Source organism: Hypanus sabinus, chromosome 2 (assembly GCF_030144855.1).
Source record: "Hypanus sabinus isolate sHypSab1 chromosome 2, sHypSab1.hap1, whole genome shotgun sequence".
Classification (NCBI taxonomy): Eukaryota; Metazoa; Chordata; class Chondrichthyes; order Myliobatiformes; family Dasyatidae; genus Hypanus; species Hypanus sabinus.
In genome coordinates, this window is record NC_082707.1 from 26,205,778 (window position 1) to 26,232,276 (window position 26,499).

At 43.2% G+C, this 26,499-nt stretch overlaps 1 long non-coding RNA gene across 1 annotated transcript; it reads right to left on the reverse strand.

Moving 5' to 3' along the window:
- Positions 1 to 1,720: 1,720 nt before the first annotated feature.
- LOC132407198 (uncharacterized) lies at positions 1,721 to 25,060 on the reverse strand. The gene is made up of 3 exons (XR_009516400.1): positions 24,994 to 25,060; positions 6,525 to 6,616; positions 1,721 to 2,049 (listed from the first exon to the last, which is right to left on the reverse strand). It is a non-coding gene; the product is annotated as an uncharacterized LOC132407198 (long non-coding RNA).
- Positions 25,061 to 26,499: the final 1,439 nt, after the last annotated feature.

Below are 26,499 nucleotides of genomic sequence, written 5' to 3' on the forward strand. Positions count from 1 at the left end.
GCCACACCCCCACTTCTTTTGCCTCCCTCCCTGTTCTTTCTGAAACATCTAAAGCCTGGCACTTTAAGTAACCGTTCCTGCCCCTGAACCATCCAAGTCCCTGTAATGGCCACAACATCATAGCTCCAAGTACTGATCCATGCACTAAGCTCATTCGCCTTGTTCGTACAAACACGAGGAAATCTTCAAATGCTGGAAATTCAAACAACACACACAAAATGCTGGTGGAACACAGCAGGCCAGGCAGCACCTATAGGGAGAAGCACTGTTGACGTCTCAGCCGAAACGTTGACAGTGCTTCTCCCTATAGATGCTGCCTGGCCTGCTGTGTTCCACCAGCATTTTGTGTGTGTTGTTGTCCGCTTTGTTCGTGATGTTTCTTGCATTAAAATAAACATCTCAAACCATCAGTCTGAGTGATTCCCTTCTCTATCACCTGCCTATCTTCCCTCTTGCACTGTCTCCAACCTTTCTGTATTTGTGAGCCAACTGCCCCTTCCTGCGTCTCTTCAGTTTAGCTCCCACCCCCCAGCAATTCTAGTTTAAAATCTCCCCAATAGCCTTAGCAAACCTCCCCGCCAGGTTGTTGATTCCCCCTCAGATTCAAGTGCAACCCGTCCTTTTAGTACAGGTCACGCCTGTCCCAAAAGGGTTCCCAATGATCCAAAAATCTGAATCCCTGCCCCCGCTCCAATCCCTCAGTCACACATTTATCCTCCACCTCACTCCATTCCTGTATTCACTGTAATGTGGCACAGGCAGTAATCCCAAGATTACTTCCTTTGAGGTCCTGCTTCTCAACTTCTTTCCTTTGAGTGATTGCGCAGAAAGTTTAGTTAATTACTCATCTCCTTCTACCTTAGGCCACAAACTTATCAATCACTCCGATGAGGTATTAACTTCAAACTTTCTACATAATCACTCAAACAGTTGACCTGCATGTGCATGTAACGAGAGCTGTATAACTCATCTCCTTCTACCTTAGGCCACAAACTTAACAATCACCCATCTGTGGACACTTTCTGGAGGTTCAAGATCCATATGCTCCATGACCGCTGGACTACCTGTGTAAATGTAGGAGGGGACTATGTTGAAAAATAAATGTGCTAGGTTTTCTAAAACTGACTCTTTCTACCTTAGGCCACAAACTTATCAATAACCTCTTTTAACTTCATCTCTGGTTGTCAGTTGGCTGCAATGGCCACAAATCCAGGAGCTCCGCAGGCAATTCCCACGATTGAACCATAGGTCAGAGTGGAATCATAGCGGTAGTTACAATTGGGCAGGGGTATGAAAATTAATCTGAGAACACTAGGGCACTGGCTGATTTTGTGAATCAGGAACAAATCTGAAAAGAGGTTCAAGGGCTTTGTATTGGCAGTCATACAGCACCGTATGTTCAGGGAGTAATAGTGTCTACGGTTCCTGAAGCTAACTGGGGGTGATCAGAGGTGGAATTTGGAACATCCGCAATACATCTCACCTGTTTTTATAGATGAACCATAGAAAATATCAAGTCAAGTCAACTCATTTCTATTGTCATTTTGACCATTACTGCTGGTACAGTACATAGTAAAAATGAGACAATGTTTTTCAGGACCATGGTGTTACATGACACAGTACAAAAACTAGACTGAACTACGTAAAAAAGCACAGAGAAAGCTACACTAGACTACAGACCTACACAGGACTGCATAAAGTGCACAAAAACAGTGCAGGTATTACAATAAATAATAAACAGGACAATAGGGCAGTAAGGTGTCAGTCCAGGCTCTGGGTATTGAGGAGTCTGATAGTTTGGGGGAAAAAACTGTTACATAGTCTGGTTGTGAGAGCTGAAATGCTTCGGAGCCTTTTCCCAGACGGCAGGAGGGAGAAGAGATTGTATGAGGGGAGCATGGGGTCCTTCATAATGCTGTTTCCTTTGTGGATGCAGCTAGTGGTGTAAATGTCCGTGATGGCGGAAAGAGAGACCGCGATGATCTTCTCAGCAGACCTCAGTAGCCAGATGCAACTGTTCTATCCAAGAGCACAAGAAGTTGCCAAGAGCTGTGAACACAGAACAATCCATCATGAGAAACAACCTCCCCTCCAGCTACTCTGTCTATGCTTCCTATTGTCTTGGGCAAGCAGTCATCATAATCAAGAATCCCTCCAATCCCACTCACCCTCTGTTCTTCCCTCTCCCATCAAGCAGAATATAGAGAAGTTTGAGAGCACCTGACTCATGAATGAATTCCATCTCACTGCTGTTAGACTCTTGAATGGACCTCTCACACACTAAAGGAAAAACATCGATTTCCAAGTCGTCATAGCCCTTGCAATTTATTTGCTGGCCTGCACTTTCTATACAACAGCAGTATAATCTGAAATTATGTTCTTTTTACCACCTCAATGTATTGCATATCTCTGGTCAGCATTATTCAAACAAAAGTTTTTCATAAACAAGAGAAATCTGCAGATGCTGGAAATCCAAGACAACACACACAAAGTACTGGAGGAACTCAGCAAGTCAGGCACTATCTAAGGAAATAATAAACAGTTGATGTTTCAGGCCGAAACTCTTCCTCAAGGCTGGAAAAGAAGGGGGAGGGGAAGGAGGATAGATATAAGGTGATTGATGAAGCCAGGTGGATGTGAAGGATAAAGGGCTGAAGAGGGAAGAATCTAATAGGAAAGAAGAGTGGACCATAGAGGAAAGGTGAGGAGGAGGGGACCAAGCGAGAGGTGATAGGCAGGATAGAGATAAGAGGCCAGAGTGGAGAACAGAAGGATGGGAAGTGGAGGAAACTAATTTTTCTTCGATCGATTATATGGTTATACAATCGATTGATAAGTATATAAAGCCAAGTATTCGAAGGATATGCCAAAAGCAACAGTGCATTGATGGTATCTCTTCACATGGTGATGAAACATTTGCAAGTAAATTGCCAAAGTCAGAGAACAATTCAAACAAATTTATTTTTATCTGCCTAAGAATGTTGTCGAAGCTGCAGAGTGTTTCCACCATTTCCTGTTTTGCAGGCTGTGCCCAGTTTCTGTCTGGGGGTGGTAAAGCCATGAGAAGATCCCCTGATAGAGCAAAGAATATAGAGCAAAGTGCAGCCTTTGCTTTTTAAATCTGTGTGGATAATTTGCATTTAAAATTGTTTTGTCTTAAAAAATATTTTTGTGGTAAAAATGTATTTGCACTGGAAACCTGTTTTGTTAATGTAATCACTGCAGCTTATTAATTTGTTTCTTGTTTCACTATTAACATTAAAGATGAGAACCAGTGGGTGATTGCAAGAAGACCATTCCTGAGTGGTCAGTGTTTTTGTTGGTACTACACTAAACTTACATGTGGCAGCAAAAGTTGGATTTCTGAGAAGTGAATGAAAAAGTGAGGTGCACCATTAATGTCTCATGATATTTTCACAAATTGTTTTATGGGTGGAGAAATACTAAGTCAATTGACTGGCATAGCAGTTGTTTGATGTAATAACATTTCAACATTATTTGAATGCTACAACAACCTACAGAAAATTGTAAAGTGAATCTCATCAGGCAGAAATTTCTTCTATGTTTGGCAGAGCTCCCAGTGTACCCTTCCATGCCCTGCGGGCTTCAATAGCATTGGCGACTGCTTGGCAAGAGAGACCTGTCTTGTTGGGGTTGCAGAGGCAAGGGAGAATGGACAGAGGATCACTCCATTTTGTTGGAACTCTTAAATACCCTTCGTGCTGGGAATCTGTCAGCACTGCCCAAGATGTCGACTGTTTATTCCTCTCTACAGATGCTGCCAGACCTGCTGAGTTCCTCCAAACCTTTATGGTATTCTTTCCCTCTCTGGATTTCCAGCATCTGCAGAATATCTTGTGTAAGAGAACAGCAATGTTATTTTGAATCTGAATGCCTTGGATTCCTCTTCTGTATCCCTGAGTCTGAAGGTATGAGTTGAGTTTTAGTTAGCAGCCACCCGTATGTGCCTTTATAACTCCCGCCCGTCCACTTAGGCTATCTCTCTCATGTTCACATAATCCTTCCTCCTCTTCCCCCTACCCTGCAGCACCAGATTAATTAGATTTCTTACTTTACCCCAAATATTTCCATTCTACCCATAACCTACATACCATTCCACTGGAATTCATTTCCCATGGTTCACCTTTACTATTCCCTCCCTCCCTGGGTCTAACTTCCCATCATTTCCCCCTTGTCTGCTTTCACTTTATTAGCCTTGTCTCAACACACTCTAATCTCCATTCCCCACCCTACAATCTGCCTCCATCTGTCTATCATGCCATGCCTCATCTGGTTCCTTCTACCATTTAACTCTCATCTCTGCCTTTCACTTTTTATTGATTAGCTATCTTTCTTCCACACACTCAGACTAGGAGGGTTTTTGAACTGAAACATTAGCCACCCCTTTGTCTACACAGACGCTGCTTCACCCACTGAATTCTTACTTAGTTTGGGTGTTTGTCCAGATTCTAGCAGCTGCATTCTCTTGTATCTCAATAGATTTGATACATGTACAGTATGTTGCCTGGATTTGGGAGCATGCCTTACGAAAACAGGTTGAGTGAACTCGGCCTTTTCTCTTTGGAGCAACGGAGGGTGAGAGGTGACCTGATAGAGGTGTACAAGATGATGAGAGGCATTGATTGCGTGGATAGTCAGAGGCTTTTCCCCAGGGCTGAAATGGTTGCCACAAGAGGACACAGGTTTAAGGTTCTGGCGGGTAGGTACAGAGGAGATGTCAGGGGTAAGTTTTTTACGCAGAGAGTGGTGAGTGCATGGAATGGGCTGCCGGCAATGGTGGTGGAGGTGGATACGATAGGGTCTTTTAAGAGACTTTTGGATAGGTACATGGAGCTTAGCAAAATGGAGGGCTATGTGTAACCCTAGTAATTTCTAAGGTCGGGACAAGTTCGGCACAACTTTGTGGGCTGAAGGGCCTATATTGTGCTGTTGGTTTTCTATGTTCCTATGTATGTAGAATTTTGATATAGTGCCAATAACAAGAAGCATTTCCAAATAAATTGAGCAGAGAGCCACATAGGTTTTAAGGAGGTCAGGCAGCTGCATCACCGTCTGGTATGGAGATGCCTACTGCACAGGATCGAAGTAAGCTGCAAAGACTTGTAAAATTAATCAGCCTCCATAGTATCCAGGTCATCTTCAAGGAGCGGTGCCTCAGAAAGGTGTAGGCAAAGGGTTGGACAATGTTTCAGTTCAAAAACCCTCCACCACCTACCCAGGTCATGTCCTCTTCTCATTGCTACCAACAGAAAGGAGGTACGGAAGCTCAGGTCACAGGAGATACAAACACTCACTCAGTGAATCAGGAACAGCTTCTTCCCCTCTGCCATCAGATTTCTGAATGGACATTGAACCTGTGAACACTACACCACATTTCCTATTTTTTGCACTACTTATTTAATTTAACTGTTTTATATATGTATATGTATTTACTATAATTCACAGTTTTCTTTTTCTCTCAGTCTTTATGCATAGCATTGTACTGCTGCTGCAAAGTTAACAAATTTCACAACATATGCTGGTGATATTAAACCTGATTCTAATTCTGATTCTGAGTGTCTTTAAAGTACAGTAGAGATCAAGAACAGCCAAGAGGTTACAGGAAGAATTTTAGAGCTGACAGCATGTGATACCCAAGAGGCCAGAAATGGAGGAAGTAAGGAGATTTCAAAGGCAGTGAAGAAATTCACAATGTGGCAAACATGGAATGACATCTAATCTAATAGATTCTAGCCCCACCACCACTGGATATGTCCTGCCTTATTTAGTCAGTGTATATTGTCCGTCCATTGGCATTATCAAAAGTCATTAGATTTGCAGTCAAACCGTTATTTTAACTGCACTGAATGCAGTTCAAGCTGCACAATTTCTTTATTCTGAAATGAACTGTCATATGAGCTGAATAGTTTTGATCCATCGCAGGGTTGGAGGAAGCTCAGTGACACAATATTAAAAGAGGACTAATGGTTCTAAATTGGAATAAGCTAATTAAACTGGACTGATAAACAACTGACAAAAATGAACTGAGAACAGGCTCCTTGAAGATAAATCTGTTTCACTGCATGGATGGGATGAAAGCTGAAATTTCAAGGGATTTTGATCAAACATATCCCACAAAGAAAAAGGGTAGAATCTCCTGATTAACCAGGTGCAGGGAGGGTAAGAGAAAATAAAATAGGGGAGTTTACCTCAGCCATCAGGACCTGCAAGTATTATAAAGTTTGAGAGGGAAATTAGGAAAGCAGAAAATAAAATAAAATATTGGCACAAAAACTCAAAGATACTTTCTGAATACATAAAGCAAAATGAAACCTATTAGGAGCTAAAAATGTAACCTTACTGTGACAGATGTGAGGTTTATATGATGATTTGTAACTGCTCTCATGAAAGAGGGAGAATGATGCCAGTGGTGCTAGTAAGGTGAATGGATGAGAGTTGGACACAGTTCCTTGTGAACTTTATGCACCAATTTTAAAGAGAGAGCAAGGCCTGTCGGAACTTACCTTCAGAGTGCGAGATCACGGAGTGGGTTGAAGACAGTTCCTGGACATGACATGCCCACTTTGAAAGTTGAGCAGGGCCTATTGGAAAGTGTCTGCAGAATAGGAGATTACTTGAGTTAATAATAACTTAGCAAAGGCCAATAAAAATATGTGAGGTTTTAGTGGAACAGCCATTGAATAGATAGACTCTGTTAAGTGCAACAACACACATAAAATGCTGGTAGAACACAGCAGGCCAGGCAGCATCTATTGGGAGAAGCGCTGTTGATGTTTCGGGCCGAGACCCTTCGTCAGGACTAACTGAAAGGAAAGATTGTAAGAGATTTGATGCACCATCAATAACTCACTCTGAGACGTAAAGGCGAGATATCGGCTTTTATTGACTGGAAGAAGGAACAAACAGTGAGTGACCACCATACTACATCCTGGAGACTGAGGGCCGGCTCAGGCCTCGATCGCCTTTATACAGGGGTCTGTGGGAGGAGCCACAGGAGCAGTCAGCAGGGGGGCGTGTCCAGACAGGCACGTAGTTCACCACAAGATTTGAAAGTAGTGGGGGGAGGGGGAAATGCGAAATGACAGGAGAAGACCGGAGGGGCTGGGATGAAGCTAAGAGCTGGAAAGGCGATTGGTGCAAGTGATACGCTGTGGGCAAGGTCACACATTTCAATGTGTGTCGAGTAAGGTCTGCGTGACTTCCTCTCCTTAGTAAGCATCTCCAGATGAATTGCTGTGGGTAACCATCTTCCTGGAGAACTTTAAATAAGTTCTTCTCTTCCCCGGCCTGACGTTTGGTGGTGATGCAGTGTGCTTGTGCTCTCTTAAATAAGGTTTGAATGAGTTTTTCCTGTGGCAGGCTGGGTGGTTGCTGTTGTAGTTCAATACTTGGTCTGTATGTGTGGACCCTTCCAGTAGACAAATGTCTCTAATGTACCATCTGTCCTTCTTGCGATAAGTACATCTCGCTATTTTAAACTTGATGTCACTGAATAGGCTGTTGATTTGGATAAAGGTATCCTCTATTTTGTTTTGTTTGGGTATTACAAAGGTAACATCTACATATCATACCCAGAGTTTGGGTTTGAGGACTGGAAATGCTTTTGCATACCGGCCTCTGCAATGAAGCCAGATCTTGGTGGTACCATTGTAATACATTTGAGTCGTTTATAAATCTGCCCTTTGAAATTGAAATGTAAACTCTCAACTCTCAACATGATCCACTGTTGCTGATGTCGGTATATGAAGACAGAGAAGGATACTGCGAAGTTCTGGAGCAGGCAAACACGAAGCAGACACGAGAATTTTAGAAGCATGGCTCTCTTCTGATAACTCTGTAAACAAACTTACTGAAATAGACTCCATCTATGTACCCCCAAGAGCCAAAGAAGCGTGAACCAATAGAATTAAAGGTCTACTTTAGGGGTAGCCAATCAGGAGCAAGGCAAGTGAACAGGGGCCTATATATACGTAAGCATTCCCAGAGAGAAACATTAACAACTGCGCACTGAGGAAGTCACCTCAATGCAACCAATCAGTATACTCTCTACCATGCATCTATTAATGTTTATCAAAGGTTTGGATACATGCCGAATCTTTGCAAACTTCTAAGAAAGTAGGGGTGCAGCCATGTCTTCTTTGTAATGGCACTTGCGTGTTGGACCCAGGACAGATCCTTTGAAGTAACAATCCTGACTAATTTAAAGTTGAAGACCCTCTCCACCCCTGATCCCCTGATGAGGACCAGCATATGGACCTCCAGTTTCCATCTCAAATCAAGTCAAGTTTATTGTCATTTAAGTACATAGATGAATACCATCAGACAAGCCAAGATTTCTCTGAAACAAGTTTTAAAGCACAGCAGTAAGCATAACACACAACAACTTAGGAAAGTAAGGATGAAATCTTACTTATTGATGTAGTCAATAATCATCTCTTTGGTGTTGTTGACATTGAGTGAGAATTTTTTTGTTCTAGCATATTCAGCCAGATTATTCAATTTCCCCCCGTATTTGCTAATATACATCAGGTCAAAGGAAAGTGTAATGATGCATGTCCCTACGTTGTTGTACATGACCACAATACATCCTGTCTTATTAGCATTATTAGCGTTTCAGCCTCGACCACCCCCACAGAGAGTGCATCACAAATTCCAACCATCCTCTGGGTGAAAACAATCTTTCTAAGCTAAAAAACCCTTAAATTTACACTCACTCCTTTAATTTTAGATAGCTCCACTTTGGGGAAATGTTTCTCACTCTATATCCCATCCATGCTCCTCATGATTTCATATACCTCCTCTGGATTCCTCCTCATCCTCCTTTTCCCCAGTGCATTTGTCATTTCGCTTTTACATCAATTTCCTGCTATTTTATCAACAATGACAGCATAAAGCACATGTGAATGATGGATACAAGGAACATGATATTTCAGAGGAAAGCAGAGTCCCAGATGTCATAATGTTGTGTGGAATTTGAGACAACTTTATGGAAGGAGGGAATAATTCTCTCCAAACAGCTCAGATAAAAGTTCTTCGGCCCGTTTAGTTTGTGCCAAACTACTATCCTCCTAGACCCAGGGGCTTGCCACCATTCCCATACATGTACTATCCAAATTTCTCTAAAATATTGAAATCAAACCTACATCCACCACTTCCATTGACAGCTCATTCCACTCTCTAAGCACCCTCTGAGTGAAGAAGTTTCCGTTCATGTTCCCTTTAACCATTACATCTTTTGCCCTTAACCCATGACCTCTGGTTCTATGTTCACCCATCCTCAGAGGAAAATTTCTGATTGTGTTTACTCTATCTATACCCCTACATAATTTTGTACATGTCTATCAAATACCCCCTCCAGGGAATAAAGTCCTAACTTATTCAACCTTTCCTTATAACACAGGTCCTCAAGTCCCAGCAACGTTCTTGTAAATTTCTTGTAGGTAGGTGACCAAAACTGCACAAACTACTCCATGTTAGGCCTCACCATGTCAGGAAATGTAGACCATAAACTATAAAGCGTAGGAACAGAATTAAGCCATTCAGCCTAGTGAGTCTGCTCCACCATTTCATTTTCTGATTAGTTTTCCTCTCAACCATATTCTTCTGCTTTCCTGCCTGTAATCTTCTAAGCCCTGACTAATCAAGAATCTATCAACCTCTGCCTTCAATATACCCAATGACTTGGCTTACACAGCCACCTGTGGCAACCAATTCCACAGGTTCACCACTCTATGGCTAAGAAAAATCCTCCTCTTCTCTGTTCTAAATGAATGTTCCTCTATTCTGAGACTTTGTTCTTTGTCCTAGACTGCCCCACCACAGGAAATGTCCTCTCCACATCCACACTATTTAGGCCTTTCCACATTCGATAGGTTTCAATGAGATCCCCCCCCCCACCACCACATTTTCTGAATTCCAGTGAGTACAGGCCAGAGTCATCAAACATTCCTCATATGACAGGCCTTTCATCCTTTCATTTCCAGAATTATTTATGTGAACCTCCTTTGAACCATCTCCAAGTCAGCACAACCCTTCTTAAATAAGGGACCCAAAACTGCTCACAATACTCCAAGAGAGGCTTTGCCTCAACATTACATCCTAGTGTTTATATTCCTGTCCTCTTGAAATGAATGCTAACATTGCATTTACCTTCCACACCACCGATTCAACCTGCAAATTAACCTTTAAGGAATCCTACATGAGGACTCCCAAGTCACTTCTGATTTTTGAATTTTCTCCTCATTTAGACAATAGTCTTTCTACCAAAATGCATGACCATAGACTTCCCAGCACTGTATTCCATTTCATTGCCCATTCTCCTAACCCATCCAAGTCTTTCTGCAGCCTCCCTGTTTCCTCAGCAATATGTGCCCCTCCACCTACATTCCTATTGTCTGCAAATGGCCACAAAGCCATCTATTCTGTCATCCAATTCATTAACATACAACTGTAAAGGGGGGTTTCTTCTTTTCCCCTTGTTACTGTGTATGTAATCAAAAGGGCTTCTTTGTTTTGCTAAGAAGCAGGAATGCTCCTTTGTTGCGAGAGAGTGCTGGAAGCTTGTTTGTTAAAATTTACTGATAACGAGAATGGTATTCCTTTGTAAACCAAATGGGGATTAATGTTCTTTCTTCTGAGTCTGTAAGCTTTTGTTAACGGGATTTGGGCAGATCGGCGCGAGGGCGTGAGAGAGAGAGGACGCAATACTGTAAGCTGGGTGAGGAACGGACCCCAAGCGGGGGTCCGAAGCCAGGAGGTACTCCGAGGAGGGAGGATGAAGCTAGATGTGCTTGGTTGACCACTCGGAGGGTCCTGAGCTGCGAGTCGAGGAGTTCGGAGGGGATCGAATGGTGGCCAGAAGACTTCAGTAATTGAGCTCCAACGGTTGTGCAGGCATGAAGTGGTTTGGACTTTGATAAGTTTGGCGCCTTTTCTTTATTTTTTCTCTTCATATATACTGTATGGTTATTAATCACTTAGTTATATTAACCTTTATAAATTGTACTCATTTAATTGCATATGGTGTACTGTTTTGGGCGAGGCGGGGAATTCACACAGCATCCACACCAGCTGATTACCCAGTTTGGCGGGGCCGAAGGCTGCTCCCACTAGACGAGAACAAGCTGAGCGAGCCTGAGGCGACCCAGGGGGTTACACAACATAAAATGGAGCAGTCCCAACACAAATCCCTGTGAGTCACCACAGTTCACTGGCAGCCAATCGGAAGAGGTTCCCTTTATTCCAACTCTTTGCCTCCTGCCAACCAGAGGAGGCTTGACCCAAAAGCAATTCAGCAATAAATGGTATTTTATTAAAATACTGCAAAATATCAAGCTATGGGGGGGCCCACAAAATAAGAGAGAATAGTACTTAACACAACAAGACAACACGGTAACTGAAGGCTCGGAACAACTGGTTGAAATTGGCTGGTTCGCATGAGTGAACAAGGATTGTGGATGAGAACTGGGCTGCAGGTGATGATTTAGAAACAAGTGCAGGCTTGACAGGACCCTCCTTCCACAACCAACACTCAGCGGGCCAAGACAGTTTGGAATGATCTGGTGGAATTCTTCAATGAGCAATGCTTCCAAGATGAAACTGGACAACACCGAAGACCTCTGCTCGTGCCTCATGCAACCATCCCATACAACCAGGTAATGTACACCCCATCCACCAACCGGAGAGCAGTGTACGCTGGACACTCTTCCAGCATCCTTCGATCTGGAGGTGCAGGCTCAGTTGAGTTGAGTGGCCCTTGGACAACAGCTTGAGGCAGGACATGGAAAGTAGGCATGACCCTGAGGGGTAGTGATAGCTGGAGATGGTAAGTGACTGGATTGATGCGATGGGTGATCTTAAAAGGCATTAATGAGCTGGGTAAGAGATTGCTGGAGTCAGTGCACAGGCAGCAGATCTCAGGTCCACAACCAGACCCAGTCTGTTATGTGCCAACAGTAGTTAGCCTGGTGGGTGTAGCTGTGGTTGGCAGCTAGGATAGCCATCCTTGCTCTCTTCCAAGCATCCTGGCATCAGCGAAGCAGGACCCTGGTGGAAGGGACATCCACCATTAGTTCCTCCACAAGGGAACAATGGGGGTTGGTAGCCATGAAGCACTTCAACGGATGACATATCTGGTGTAGAGGATGGGTGTAGATTATGGGGCAGCTCAACCCACAGCAGATACTTCTTCCATGTGGAAATGTTAGAGGTAGTGGAGCATCGCAGAAACATCTCCACTTGCTGATTGGTTCTTTCTGACTGTCTGTGGATGATAACCAGAGGACCACCTCACTGAAGTGTGAAGAGGGTAGCTGAAGGCTTGACAGAATCAGGAGATGAATTCAGGGCCCTGGTCCAATACAATGTACTGTGGGAAGCCATGGAGATGGACGACACATTGGGTAACCAGGTCTGTCATCTCAGAGGCTGATAGAAGTCTGGGGAAAACAATGAAGTGGATCGCGTTGGAGAACCAGTCTACCACTGTCATGATTACCGTGGCCACATTGGAAGATGGCATATGCATAATGAAATTCATGATGATGTGGGATCACAGTCATTAAGGGACCAGCAGGAGCCGCAGGAGCCCAGTGGTCCACAGGTTGGAGGATTTGGACTGGGCACACTCAGGGAAGGCAGCAACAAACTGATGTACATCTGAGATCATGGTGGACCATCAGAACCAGCATTGCAGAAAATTCAGGGTCCATCATATGCTTGGATGGCCAGAGAGTTGAGGAGTGGGCCCACTAGAGTGTTTCAAAATGCACGGCCACCAGCACATACTTGCAGATGGCAGGGTTGTTAGGCAGAGTAGGCTCTTGCAGTAGAGCATGGTGATATGTTGTCAAGATCCCAGACAATCATCAGGGTGTTGATCTGGAAGGATAGAATGATAGGCAGAGGGTCGATCTCTGATTCAGTTGGTTCAAACTTTCGTGACATGGCGTTTGCCTTAGTGTTCTTAGAACTGTGTTAGTAGAAGATGGCAAAGTTGAATTGTTTGAAGAAGAGGGTCCAGCAGGCCTCTCTTGGGTTGAGTTGGCAGGTATGTTGAATGGATATGAGGTTCTGGCAGTCAGTCCAGATCAGAAAGTACTCGGTGTTTTGCATCAGCCAATGTCCTTATTCCTCCAATGCCTATTTGATGGCAAGTAGCTCTGGCTCCTACTCCATAATGGCACTGTATAGAGTTGAACTTATGCGAGAAGAATGTACAAGAGTGTGCCTTTCCATCCGGTCCTCACTGGGTGTGAAGTTACTGGTTGATGCAAAAATGTCTCCATGCTGTCCACTGTGAACCATTCCCCAAAAGAGGGCAAACAGGTTTTGAGGCAACCACTGCACCTCTGCTTGGAAAACATATTGGTCCAAGGAGGCTGCTCAAAGGGATCACAAAAGTGACAAAAGAAATGTTAAAAAACATTTTCTCATTTTTACTATGTACTGTACCAGCAGTTATGGTCAAAATGACAATAAAAGTGACTTGATTTGACTTGGTCTGACTACAATAGTTTTTGTAGGCAACTGTCTGAGAAAACTTCTGATCTGTTAATCTGGCAGTTACTTGCAAAATGTGGCTTGGTTTTAAGCTATAGGATAATTCAAGGAGCTTCAGGAAAGTTGCATGCATTCAGCTTTTGTGAGTATAAAGAACCAGAAGCTGCCTTGCATGCCTTAAGGTTATTGCATGAACTTCAAGTGGGAGACAAAAAAAAACTGCGTGTAAAAGTAGATGCAAAGACCAAAGCCCAGCTGGATGAATAAAAGACCAAAAAGAAATGAGTCAATGGAGACACAAAAACAAAGGATTTGTCAGATGATGTTGTGGATGTGGAAACCAAGAGAAGAGATCATATCGTAAAGGGAGCAATAGAAGAATTAATAAGAGAAACTCCAGTGAACTATGTATGCTTTTCTAAAATCAAGATGCACAAACTAGAAGAAAAAGGAAGAAGAAGAAATGTGTCCAAAGCAGTCTTCTTGCAGTCTCAAAATCAACTCCTACAAACATCCAGGAGGGGGACCCAGAACCTGAGATTGTCTTCACAGCCACAAGTTTCAACAGCCAAGCACAGTGATCTTGTTGTCAGAAAAGACATTATCCCACAAGAGTAAGAAAACTTCCACAGATATGAAACCTCTAGGCATGAATCGGATCATTTAAAACTGTGGATTTTGTGGAAATGTTGTGGATGTCCAAATATAGTAGCTGTAGTTTGAGTTTATCGCCAAGCAGGGAGGAGTGGTGTATATTTAATATTTAAGTGATATTTGAGTAATCTTGCTTATATATATTGGTTGATTAAGCATTCTTGTTTATTTAAATAATTCATTATGAATTATATGTACAAATACATGAATTATATACGTCATTACACTTCCACGTGATGTATGTGCATTCCCAGACTCCCGTGTCTTCCTTTGAATTAGTTTAATGTTTTGAAGTTACAGAACATAACACAGTCATTGATATAGCTACCAGTATGTTTTTGGAAACAGGAGACACAACGTATAAAGTAATGCTCTGAGATCTTCATTTCCATGTTAATGGCAACAGGCAATTAAAAAGAAACATGAACTTTAGTTCCTGCTTTGAGAAACAATACTGTTATATACAATGTGTGCTCAGTAAGTGAATTTTGCTGTGCTTTCATTGAGGTATATTTGTTTCAGATCATTCTTCAGTAGTGACACAGAAAATAAAATTAGCAATTTTTATGTACCTTGCTTTAAATAAAGAATTATTTTAACTGAAGTTCCTCCATAAACCTTGGTTCAACCTTAACCTCCAATGATGTCATAGAGAAATAAAGTATAGGAAAGAGCCCTTTGGCTCCACTCATCCATGCCAAGCTCATCCTACCAAATCTGTCCCATTCAGTCTCTATCCCTCTAACTCTTTACTAAATATGTACTCATCAAAAAAAAATTAAATGCTGTTATTATCCCTGCCTCAACCACATCCTCATAGATGTACTTATGACACTTATCATCTTAAACCTATGCCCTTTAGTCATAGTCATAGAGTCACAGAGAAGTAAAGCACACAAATAGGCCCTTCGACCCATCTAGTTCATGGTGAAACTATTGAAATGGCCTCCTCCCATTGACCTGCACTGAGACCAAAGCCCTCCATACCCCTACTATCCATGTTCCTGTCCAACCTTCCCTTAAACATTGAAATCGAGCTTGCATGGACCACTTGTGCTGGCAGCTCATTCCACGCTCTCATGACCCTCTGAGCGAAGAAATTTTCCATGTTCCCCTCAAACCTCAACTTTCTCCCTTAACCCATGACCTCTGGTTGTAGTCCCACTCAGCCTCAGTGAAAAAAGCCTGCTTGCATTTACTTTGTCTATACTTTTCAATTTTGTATACTTCTATCAAATCTCCTCTCAATCTTCAACATTCTAAAGAATACACTCCTAACCTATTCAATCTCAGGTCCTTCAGACCCTGCAACATCCCTGTAAATTTTCTTCATACTCTTTCAATCTTTTTTAAATCTTTCCTGTAGGTAGTTGACCAAAATTGCACATAATACTCCAGATTAGGCTTCCCCAATGTCTTACACAATTTCAACATAATCCATCTCCTGTACTTAATACATTGATTTATGAAGGCCACTGTGCTAAAAGCTTTCTTTATGACACTCTCTACCTGTGACACCACTTTCAATGAATTATGGACCTGTATTCCCAGATCCCATTTTTTTAAATCACACTTCTCAGTGCCCTACCGTTCACTATGTAAGACCTACCCTGGTTGGTCCTACCAGTGCAAAACCTCACACTTGCCTGCATTAAATTTCATCTGCCATCTTCCAACTCATTTTCAAACTAATGCAGAACCCTCTGCCAGCCTTGAAAGCCTTCCTCAGTGTCCATTACACCTCCAATCTTGGTGTGATCTGCAAATTTGCTGACTCATTTAGCCATGTTATCATCCAGATCATTGATAGAGATGACAACCAGCAATGGACCCAGCATTGATCCCTGTGGCACACCATGAGTCACAGGCCTCCAGTCAGATAAGCAACCATCTAATATCACCATCTGGCTTCTCCCAAAGAGCCAATGTATAATCCAATTTAATACCTTATCCTGAATGCTGAGTGACTGAACCTTCTTGACAAGCTTCCCAATCAGGACCTTGTCAAGTGCCTTATGATAGCACATGTAGACAACATTCACCGCATTGCCTTCACCCACTTTCCTGGTAACTTCCTTGAAAAACTCTATAAGATTGGTTAGATATGACCTACCATGCACAAAACCATGCTGGCCATCCTTAATCAGTCCATGTTCATCCAAATACTTAGAGTATATAACTGGTCCCTCAGAATACCTTCCAATAACTTTCCCAGAACTAATGTCAGACTCACCAGCATAGAACTTCCTGGTTTATGTTTAGAGCTTTTCTTAAACAGTGGAACAAAATTGGCTATCTTCCAATCCTTTGGTTCCTCCCCTGTTGCTAAGGATAATTTAAATATATCTGCTAGGGCCCCAGCAATTTCTGAACTTACCTCCCATAGGGTTCTAGGGAACACCTTGTTAGGCCCTGGAGATTTATCCACCCTGATTTGCCTCAGGGTAGCAAACACCTCCTCCTCTGTAATCTGTACAGGGTCCAAGAAGTTGATGCCGCTTTGCCTTACTACTATAGACTTGGTGTCCATCTCCTGAGGAAATATCGATGCAAAGAATTCATTGAAGACCTCTTCCACCTGTTTTAGCTCCACACATGGATTACCATTCTGGTCTTCCAAAGGACCAGTTTTGTCCCTTGTAATCCTTTTGCTCTTAACATATCTGTAGAATCCCTCAAGATTCTCCTTCACTTTGTCTGCCGGAAAATTTCATGCCTTCTTTTAAACTTCCTGATTTCTATCTTAAGTGTTCTCTCCTGCATTTCTTATACTCTATGCACCCCATTTATTCCTGCTCGCCTATACTTGCTAAGCACTTCCTTTTCTCTCTTAACCAGGGCTTCAATATCTCTTGAAAACCAAGATTCCTTACACTTGTTATCTTTACCTTTTATTCTGACAGGCACATATAAGCTTAGTACTCTCAAAATTTCACTTTTGTAGGTCTCCCACTTACCAAGTCCACCTTCGTCAGAAACCAGCCTGTCCCAATCACAGTTACCAGATCATTTCTGATACCATCCAAATTGGCCCTTCTCCAATTTAGAATCTCAACCTGTGGACCAGATCTATCTTTTTGCATATTTGCTTTGAAACTAATGACATTGTGGTCACTGGATACAAAATGTTCCCCTACACAAACTTTTATCAGCTGCCCTGCCTCATTCCCTAACAGCAGATCTAGTATAGCACACTCTCTCATTGGGACTTTTACGTACTGATGAAGGAAACCTTCCAGAACACATTTGACAAACTCTATTCCATCCAGTCCTTTTACAGTATGGGATTCCCAGTCAATATTTGGGAAGTTAAAATTACCTACTATAATAACCATGTCTCTTGCAACAGTCTGTGATCCCTTTGCAAATTTGTTCCTCTAAATCCCTAAGATTGCTGGATGGTCTATAATATAGCCCCATTAATGTGGTCATACCTTTCTTATTTCTTAGTTCCACTCATAGCACCTCACTAGTCAAGTTCTCCACTCCGTTCTGACAGAGCACTGCTGTAAGAATTTCCCTGAAGAGTAACGCAACCCCTGCTCCTTTAATGCCTCCCTCTCTGTCACACCTAAAGCAACCAAACCCCAGAATAGTGAGCTCCCAGTCCTGCCCCTCCTGCAACCTTGTCTCACTAATGGGTACAATGTCATAATTCTAGGTGTTGATTCATGCCCTGAGCTCAGTCACCTCTCCCACTTCTTGCATTGAAATATACAGAGCTCGGGACACTGGTCACAGCACGCTCAACCTTTTGATTCCTGACCTTGTCCGAGGTCTTAATAACATCTGTCTCCACAATCTCTCCTCTAACTGTTCTGGCATTTTGGTTCCGATCCCCTTGCAATACTAGTTTATATCTTACTGTGCAGCATTAACAAATCTTCCCACTAGGATATTAGTCCCCCTACAGTTCAGGTGCAAACCATCCCTTCTGTACAGGAGTTACCTTCCCTGGAAGAGAGTCCAATGATTCAAAAGTCTTCTGAAGATTCAACCCAAGATATGCCAGACCCTGGCTCTCAGGAGGCAATATACCATCTGGAAATCTTGTTCTCATCCACAGAACCTCCTGTCAATTCCCCTAACTAATGAACCCTCTATCACCACAGTGTGCCTCTTCTCCCCAGTGTGCCTCTTCTCCCCACTGAGTTCACAGAACCAGATTCAGAGACAGAGACCCAACTGCTGTGACTTTACTCTGTTAGGTCAAGCCTCTCCTCCAATAGTAACTATCCAAAGTGATCTACCTGTTGTTGGGGGGGGGGGGGATGGGCACAGGGATACTTTGCACTGGCTCCTTAACCCCTCTTCCCTCACTGTCACCCAGTTTCCTGTGTCCTGCACCTTGGGTGTAACTACCTCTCTACATGTCCTAACTATCACACTTCAGCCTCTCAAATGAGCTGGAGTTCATCCAGTTCCAACTACAAATTCTTATCATGGATTGTTAGAAGCTGCAGCTGGATGCACTTCTTGCAGTTGTTGCCAGTGGAACTGGAGATTTCCCTGCCTTCCCACATCCAAAATGAGCAGCGTTCAGCTATCCTGTCTGGTATCTCTACTGTCCTAGCTGAGCAGGTGTAAAGATGTAAAAAAGGTGTAAACAAACTTTACCTAGTGCTTTTCATTATTTTGTGATTTGACCTTTCCTCTTATCTGCCATATGAAACCTAGCAGAGTTTGCAAGTACTCCTTGTGGATTTCTTTATACTTTGCACCTCTGTTTCCTCCAACATCCCAAAGACAAATCTGATGTTAGATCAATTGAGTACTATAAATAATTCTGAAATTGATCATGCAAACAAGTGTGAGGTATTGCACTTTGGCTGGGCCAAGCAGGGTAGGTGTCATAAGGTGGCCGTTGAGAGTGGACCCAAATGCAAGCTACAAACACTGAAGTACTAGGAACAGGACTAGGTGTATCAGGAAAGCAAGGGAAGTGGGAAAGAAACAAAGCTGGACAACACAGGCCCTGGATGAGACTAGGATACAGGGCCTGGGCAAGGACTAGACTAGGAAAGCGGGACCCAGACAAGGAACTAGGAACTAGGAACTTGGAACCTGGACAAGGACTCCGAGCCAGAGGCTGGACAGGGACTCGGAACCTGGGACTCGGGCTCGGACTCCAGATCTAGGCGAGGACAAGATGTGACAAGGCAACAGGACTGGACGTGCGGGCAGGACGTGGGATTCCTGGGCTGGATGAGGACATGAAGCTCAGACTTGGACTTGGAAGACAGGAACGTGGAATACAGAGCCGGGACCCCTCCTTGGGAACAGGACCTACCTAGTGAAGGTGAGGACACAAAGAGACAGTTCCAAACAACGGAAGATGGTTCCTTATCTAGACACAGCAAGTCTCTGGTCTTGCTCTGGCAGTAGAACTTGACAGCGAGAATAGGTGAGGAAGTAGGCGAGGCTTCACCCAAGGGCTACAGAAAGAAGGGGAAGGGAAGGGAACAGTCCAGCCTCGGGATAACAGCAAAGACAGCCTGGCTAACCCAACAGAGGCAAGGGCAGGAATGTACAGATCCAAACACAGGGTAAAGGCAAAGACAGCCTGACCTATCCCACAGAAGTGAGGACGGGATACTGACAAGACGAACTAGTCCCCATACTCAAACCAGGGCCACTTATATTCCCCACCCCAAGACAAGCATCAGCTGCCTCTGATTAAGCCCAACTGAAGCAAGGGACAGCCAGAAGACCCAGAGTCTGGGGTCCACGGACCAGACCGTGAACCAGAACACAGACTTCGCAAACCAGACCATGACAGTGGGTCATACACAGTGAACAACAGGGCACGGAGGAGTGTAGTAGACCTAAGGGAATTTGGAATACAGGTCCATAATTCATTGGAAGTGGTGTTACATGTAGATAGGGTCATAAAGAGCTTTCAGGAAATGACAGATTCTGGCATTGTATCAGATGACTGGAAAATTGCAAATGTTACTCCGCTATTTAAGAAGGATGGGGGGGCAGCAGAAAGGAAACTATAGTGTGACATCAGTGGTTGTGAAGTTGTTGGAATCGATTGTTAGGGATGAGATTACTGGCTCCTGGAGGCACATAACAAGATAGACCAAACCCAGCATGGTTTCCTGAAAGGAAAATCCTGCCTGACTACCCTACTGCAATTTTTTGAGGAAACTACAAGGAGGGTAGACAAAGGAGATGCAGCGGATGTGGTGTACTTGGATTTTCAGAAGGTCTTTGACAAGGTGCTGCACATGAGGTTGATTAGCCAGATAAGAGTCCATGGAATTACAGGGAAGTTACCAACATGGGTGGTGCATTGGTTGGTCAGCAGAAAACAGAGTGAGAATACAGGGACCCTATTTTGGCTGACTGCTGGTTACCAGTGGAGTTCCACAGGGGACAGTGTTGGGACCGCTGTTTTTTACAATGTATGTCAATGATTTGGACTATGGGATTAATGGATTTGTGGCTAAATTTGCTGATGATACAAAGATAGTTGGAGGAGTGGGTAGTGTTGCGGAAACAGAGAACCTGCAGAGGGACTTTGATAGTTTAGGGGAATAGGGAAAGAAGTGGCAAATTAAATAAATTTTGGAAAGTGTATGGTCATGCACTTTAATGGAAGAAATAAATGGGCAGACTATTACTTAGCAACATGTACAACATGCTGGAGGAACTCAGTAGGTCTGGCAGCATCCGTGGAAATGAACAGTCAACGTTTCAGGCCGAGACCCTTTGTCAGGACTGAAGAGGGAGGGGGCAGGAGCCCTATAAAGAAGGTGGGGGAAGGGTGGGAAGGAGAAGGCTGGTAGATGCCAGGTGAAAAACCAATCAGAGGAAAGATCAAGGGGTCGAGGAAGGGAAGCAGGGAGGGGATAGGCAGGAAAAGTGAAGAAGGAATTTAAGCACTGTGTTGTAGAAGAAGGCAGAATCATGAGAGAGGTGATAGGCAGCTGGAAGAGGAGGCAGAGTGAAACTGGGATGGGGGAAGGGAGTGGGAGGGAATTACCGGAAGTTGGAGAATTCGATGTTCATGCCAAGGGGCTGGAGACTACCCAGACAGTATATGAGGTGTTGCTCCTCTAACCTGAGTTTGGCCCCATCACAGTAGTAGAGGAGACCATGTACGGACATATCTGAATGGAAATGTGAAGCAGAGTTGAAGTGGGTGGCAACCGGGAGATCCTGTCTGTTGTGGCAGACGGACCGGAGATGCTCGATGAAGCGGTCCCCCAATCTGTGACGGGTCTCGCTGATGTAGAGGAGGCCGCACCGGGAGCACCGGATGCAATAGATGACCTCAACTGACTCACAAGTGAAGTGTTGCCTCACCTGAAAGGACTGTTTGGGGCCCGGAATGGTGATAAGAGAGGAGGATGAGGTAAGGGCTGAAGTGCGGAGGAAATGTGGGTGAAGGCATCATTGATGACGGCAGAAGGGAAACCATGATCCTTAAAGAAAGAGGACATTTGAGATGTCCTGGAACGGAAAGCCTCATTAATAAATCCAACGGGGATCTTATAAAAACATTCCCAGTGTAAAAATATCTGAAGAGATTAGATATGGCAAAGTTATTTCCCATGGTATGGGAGTCTAGGACTAGAAGGCATGACTTCAGGATTGAAGGTTGTCCATTTTGAACAGAGATGCAGAGAAATTGCTTTGGCCAGAGAGTGGTATATCTGTGGAATTTGTTGCCACAAGCGGCTGTGGAGGCCAAGTCATTGGGTGCAATTAAGGCAGAGATAGATAGGTTCTTTAGCCAGGGCATCAAAGGGTATGGGGTAAAAGCAGGGGAGTAGGGATGGCTAGAAGAATTGGATCAGCCCATGATTGCATGGCGAGCAGATTCTATCGGCCAAATGGCCTACTTCTGCTCCTATATCTTATGGTTTTATGGTCTTAAAGAAAGCTTTCGGCACATTGGCCTTTGTAGATCAAAGTATTTACAGGAGTTGGGATGTTATGTTGAAAAAAAAAACAAGATGTTGGTGAGGCCTAATTTGGAGATTTGTGTGCAGTTTTGGTCTCCACCTGAGGGAAAGAGGTAAATAAGATTGAAAGAACATAAAGAAAATTTACAAGGATGTTTCCTGGACTGGTTAAAAGGAAAGATTGAATAGGTTAGAACTTCATATCCTAGGCCATAGAAGACTGAAGGGAGATTTGATAGAGGTATACAAAATTATGAGCGGTAAAGTCAGGTTAAATACAAGCAGGTATTTTCCACTGAGATTGGGTGGGGCTACAAGCAAAGGCCATGGATTAAGGGTGAAAGGTAAAAAGTTTGAGGGGAACATAAGTGGAAACTTCTTTACTTAGAGGATGGTGAGATTGTGGGACAAGCTACCAGCGCAAGTGGATGTGATTTTGATCTCAACATTTAAGAGAAGTTTGGATAGGTTCGTGGAGGGAAGGGGTATGAAGGGCTTTGGTCCAGGCGCAGGTCGACACAGCTACACAGTTTAAATGGTTCAGTGTTGTCCAGATGCACTGAAGGACTTGCTTCTGTGCTGTAATTTTCTATGACTCTATATGTTTCTATGTAGGCAATTGGTAGGAGGATCAAACAGCATTGATGGATATGACAGAGGGAACAGCTGACAGGAAATAATGTGGGAAAAATTGGATTGATGGGGAGAGTTGTGAGAGCTGAATAAGCCTGATGTGTTGAATAGCTATGTTCAGTTATGAGTCACAATTATAGTCTAACTTCTCATAGTAAAATAATACTTGGATTGTTAATGATTTCAAGGGGAATATTGAATTTATTTAATTTTTACACCTGTCCCACAATGTGAGGGAGTAGAAATCTTTGCATTATGATTCCATTGCAATGTACAGACATGTGAATTTATAAAACTAGTGTCTTGTAAAAGAAGCTCTCCCGTAGTCTGTTGGTCCTGGCATGAATGCAGAGGTACTGTTTACCAGATGGAAGTAGCCTAAACAGTTTATGGTTGGGGTGACTGGTGTCCCCAATGATCTTCCAGGGCTTCTTTATGCTCCTACTGCTGTAAATGTCCTCAATAGAATATCAAGCAAGGAGATGATGCTGAAGCAGTAGTCAGGCAGGTTTGGGCCCCATATATCAGAAAGGATGTATTGTCATTGGAGAGCATCCAGAGGAGGTTCACAAGGATGATTTGGGGAATGAAGGAATTAACATACAAGGAGCATTTGGCAGCTTTGGGCCTGTACTCACTGGAATTTAGAAGTATGCCAGGGGATCTCATTGAAACCTATCAAATGTTGAAAGGACTAGATAAGGTGGATGTGTAGAGGATGTTTCCTATATTGTGAGTATCCAGAACTAGAGGGAACAGCCTCAAAATTGAGAGGTGACCTTTTAGAATAGAGGTAAGGAGGATTTTTTTTAGCCAGAGAGTAGTGAATTTTTGGAATGCTTTGCCACAATCTGCGCTGGAGGCCAAGACCATGGGTATATTTAAGGCAGATGTTGATAGTTTCCCAATCGGCCAGGTCATCAAAGGATATGGCAAGAAGGCAGGTGTATAGAGTTAAGTGGGATCTGGGATCAGCCATGATGGAATGGTGGAGCAGACTCGATGAGATGAATGGTCTAATTCTACTCTTACGGATTTTAAAGGACTTGATGCAATGTGGCAGCAGCAGGGGGTATTTGTTTAAAGCAATTCTTCAGTATAGATGGAAATACAGGAGACTGCAGATGCCAGAAATCTGGAGAATCACACAAGGATGTTGGAAGAATTCAGCAGATCAGGCAACATCTATGGAAGGAAATGGGAGCTCAGATGAAAGGTCCTGATCTGAAACACTGACTGTCTGTTTTCCTCCATAGTTTCCCTAAACCACTATCTTTAGTGATTAAGAAAGAATTAACATAGTTTTGAAATACGCTGGCTTTGAATGCAATGATTCTTTTGGTGTGGTGTGGTGAAAAAAATTCTCAGAATGAAACCGACCTGCACTGACACTTCATATCAAAACCCACGCAGGAGGAAATCTATGACAGCCCAGTTTGATTTTACTGACTTTGACGCCTATAAGTAGAAGTGAAACTTAAAAAGTTTTTCCTTAGCTGCCTAGTTTACAATTGAACACAGAACAGTACAGGGCAGGAACAGGCCCCTCAGCACTAAATCTCTTCTGCATCTACAAGATTGACATCCCTCGATTTCTTACATATCCATGTGTCTATCTAACAGCCTCTTAAACATAAGACATGTATCTACTTCCACCTTCCACACGCCCCACCACAGCAGCCTAAAACAGTCACCTACACACTCCATGTAAAAAATGAATTCCTTTAATCTTCCTTCCTCTCCTTAATTACTTGACATTTCTATCCTGGGGAGAAGATTCCAACGATCAGGTCTATCTAGGCCTCTCATAACTTTATAAACTTATATCAGGTCTCTCCTCAATCTCTGACACTCTTGAACAAACAGCCTGTCTCACCAACATGCACAAAATGCTGAATGAAATCAGCAAATCAGACAGCATCAATGCAGGGGAATAAAAGGTCAACATTTTGGGCAGATACCCTTCATCAGGACCACATCCAACCAATTTCTCATTGTAGCTCATACCCTCTAATCCAGACAGCATTCTGGTAAACCTCTTTTGAACCCTTCCAAAGTACATAATATCATCTCCAATACTTCTTCTTCTTCAGCTCATCACCCCTACTGAGACATGGGCTGACATCAGCTGCTCGCAAAAGTCCATAGCCCTGGGCTGACTCCATAGATCTTCTCAGCGAAGATACACTTCCTCTCCCACAGATGAGGTCTTTGGTGCAATTGTTGGTGTTTCTGAGTTTTGGTATTTGATGGGTTGAGGGTTGCTTACCCCAGCATTCCTCCTTTTGCAGCTGGGCGTGGGAACCTCCATGGCAAAATTCTCCTGTACTAAAACCTGCAAATTATTGGTTACAATCAGTCAACTGCAATTACATCCTCAAAATGTCCATCATCAATCATATCTACTGGAGGTGCTGCCTCAGGAAGGCAACATCTATTGTCAAAAATCCCCACCATTTGATCTTTGGCATCATTTCATCAGGAATGAGGTACAGAAACCCTCTGTCTCTCATCAAAAGGTTCAAGAATAGTTACTTCCCTTCAACCATATGGTTCTTGAACCAACCAACAAAATCTGAGACTCCATTAATTTTAACAACACAATCATGATTCTATTAACTTTGCACTAAAATTGACTTTTTACTATAATTGTATTACTTTCTTGAAAAATTGTACAACTTATGATTTCTTGCCAATGTTGCTTATATGATCCCATGTGCTTGTGATGTTGCTGCAAGTAAGGTTTTCATCATACCTGTGCAGACATGCACGTTTGCATATAATAATACTCAACTTACATTTTGAAAACTCCAGTAGGTTTATTGCCTGCTGTCCCTTTCATAGATCCATGCCAATATTGACCAATAGCTTTGATGTTCCAAACTTTTTGTACTCATTTTCTTTATTACAGGCTCTACCATTTTCCTTATTGTTGCTGCAAGTGCAAATGCCCAGATTTGAGTTTGATCTCTCCTTTTTTTAATAGAGGCACTAAATTTGTTATCTTATCCTCAGATTGCAATGAGAAGAAATACAGGGGCAAAATAGACAGTCTGGTCAAGTGATATTGCAACAACAGCTTGGCACTCAATGTAGGCTTCAGGAAATGGAAGTCGGGAAATCACACAACAATCTCTATTGAGGGGGTCAGCAGTAAGCAGTTACACATTCCTATCGGTCAACATCTCAGAGGATCTGTCCTGGGCCCAACATATTGATGCAATCGCTATGAAGGCACGCCAGCTGCTGTACTTCATTTGAAGTTTGAGGAGATTTGGTATGTCACCAAAGAATAACAAATTTCTATAGGTGTACTGTGGCGAATACCATTGCCTCATATGGAGGTGTTAATGCACAAGAACATGAGAAGCTGCAGAGGTTTGTAGACTCAGTCGTCTCCATCGTGGGTAGAACCCTCCCTACCATTGAGGACATCTTTCAAAGGCAGCAACTGTCATTAAGGAACCCTCAACATCCAAGCTATGCCCTCTTCTCATTACCATCATCAGGGAGGATGTACAGGAGCCTGAAGACACATACTCAATGTTTTGGGAACGACACCGTTCCCTCTGCCATCAAACTTCTGAACGGTCCAGGAAGCCATGAACGCTAGTTTGTTAATTCCTGTTCTGCACAATTTATTGATTTCCTCCAAGGATTGTCACCTTCTTGTTGTGGAGAGGCTTGTGAATTCCTGAGATGCTGAGAGTGATGCCATGTGAAGCTTTGATCCTAGTAGAGTAACCCATGGTAGTGAGGGTTAGGGGGAGTTACC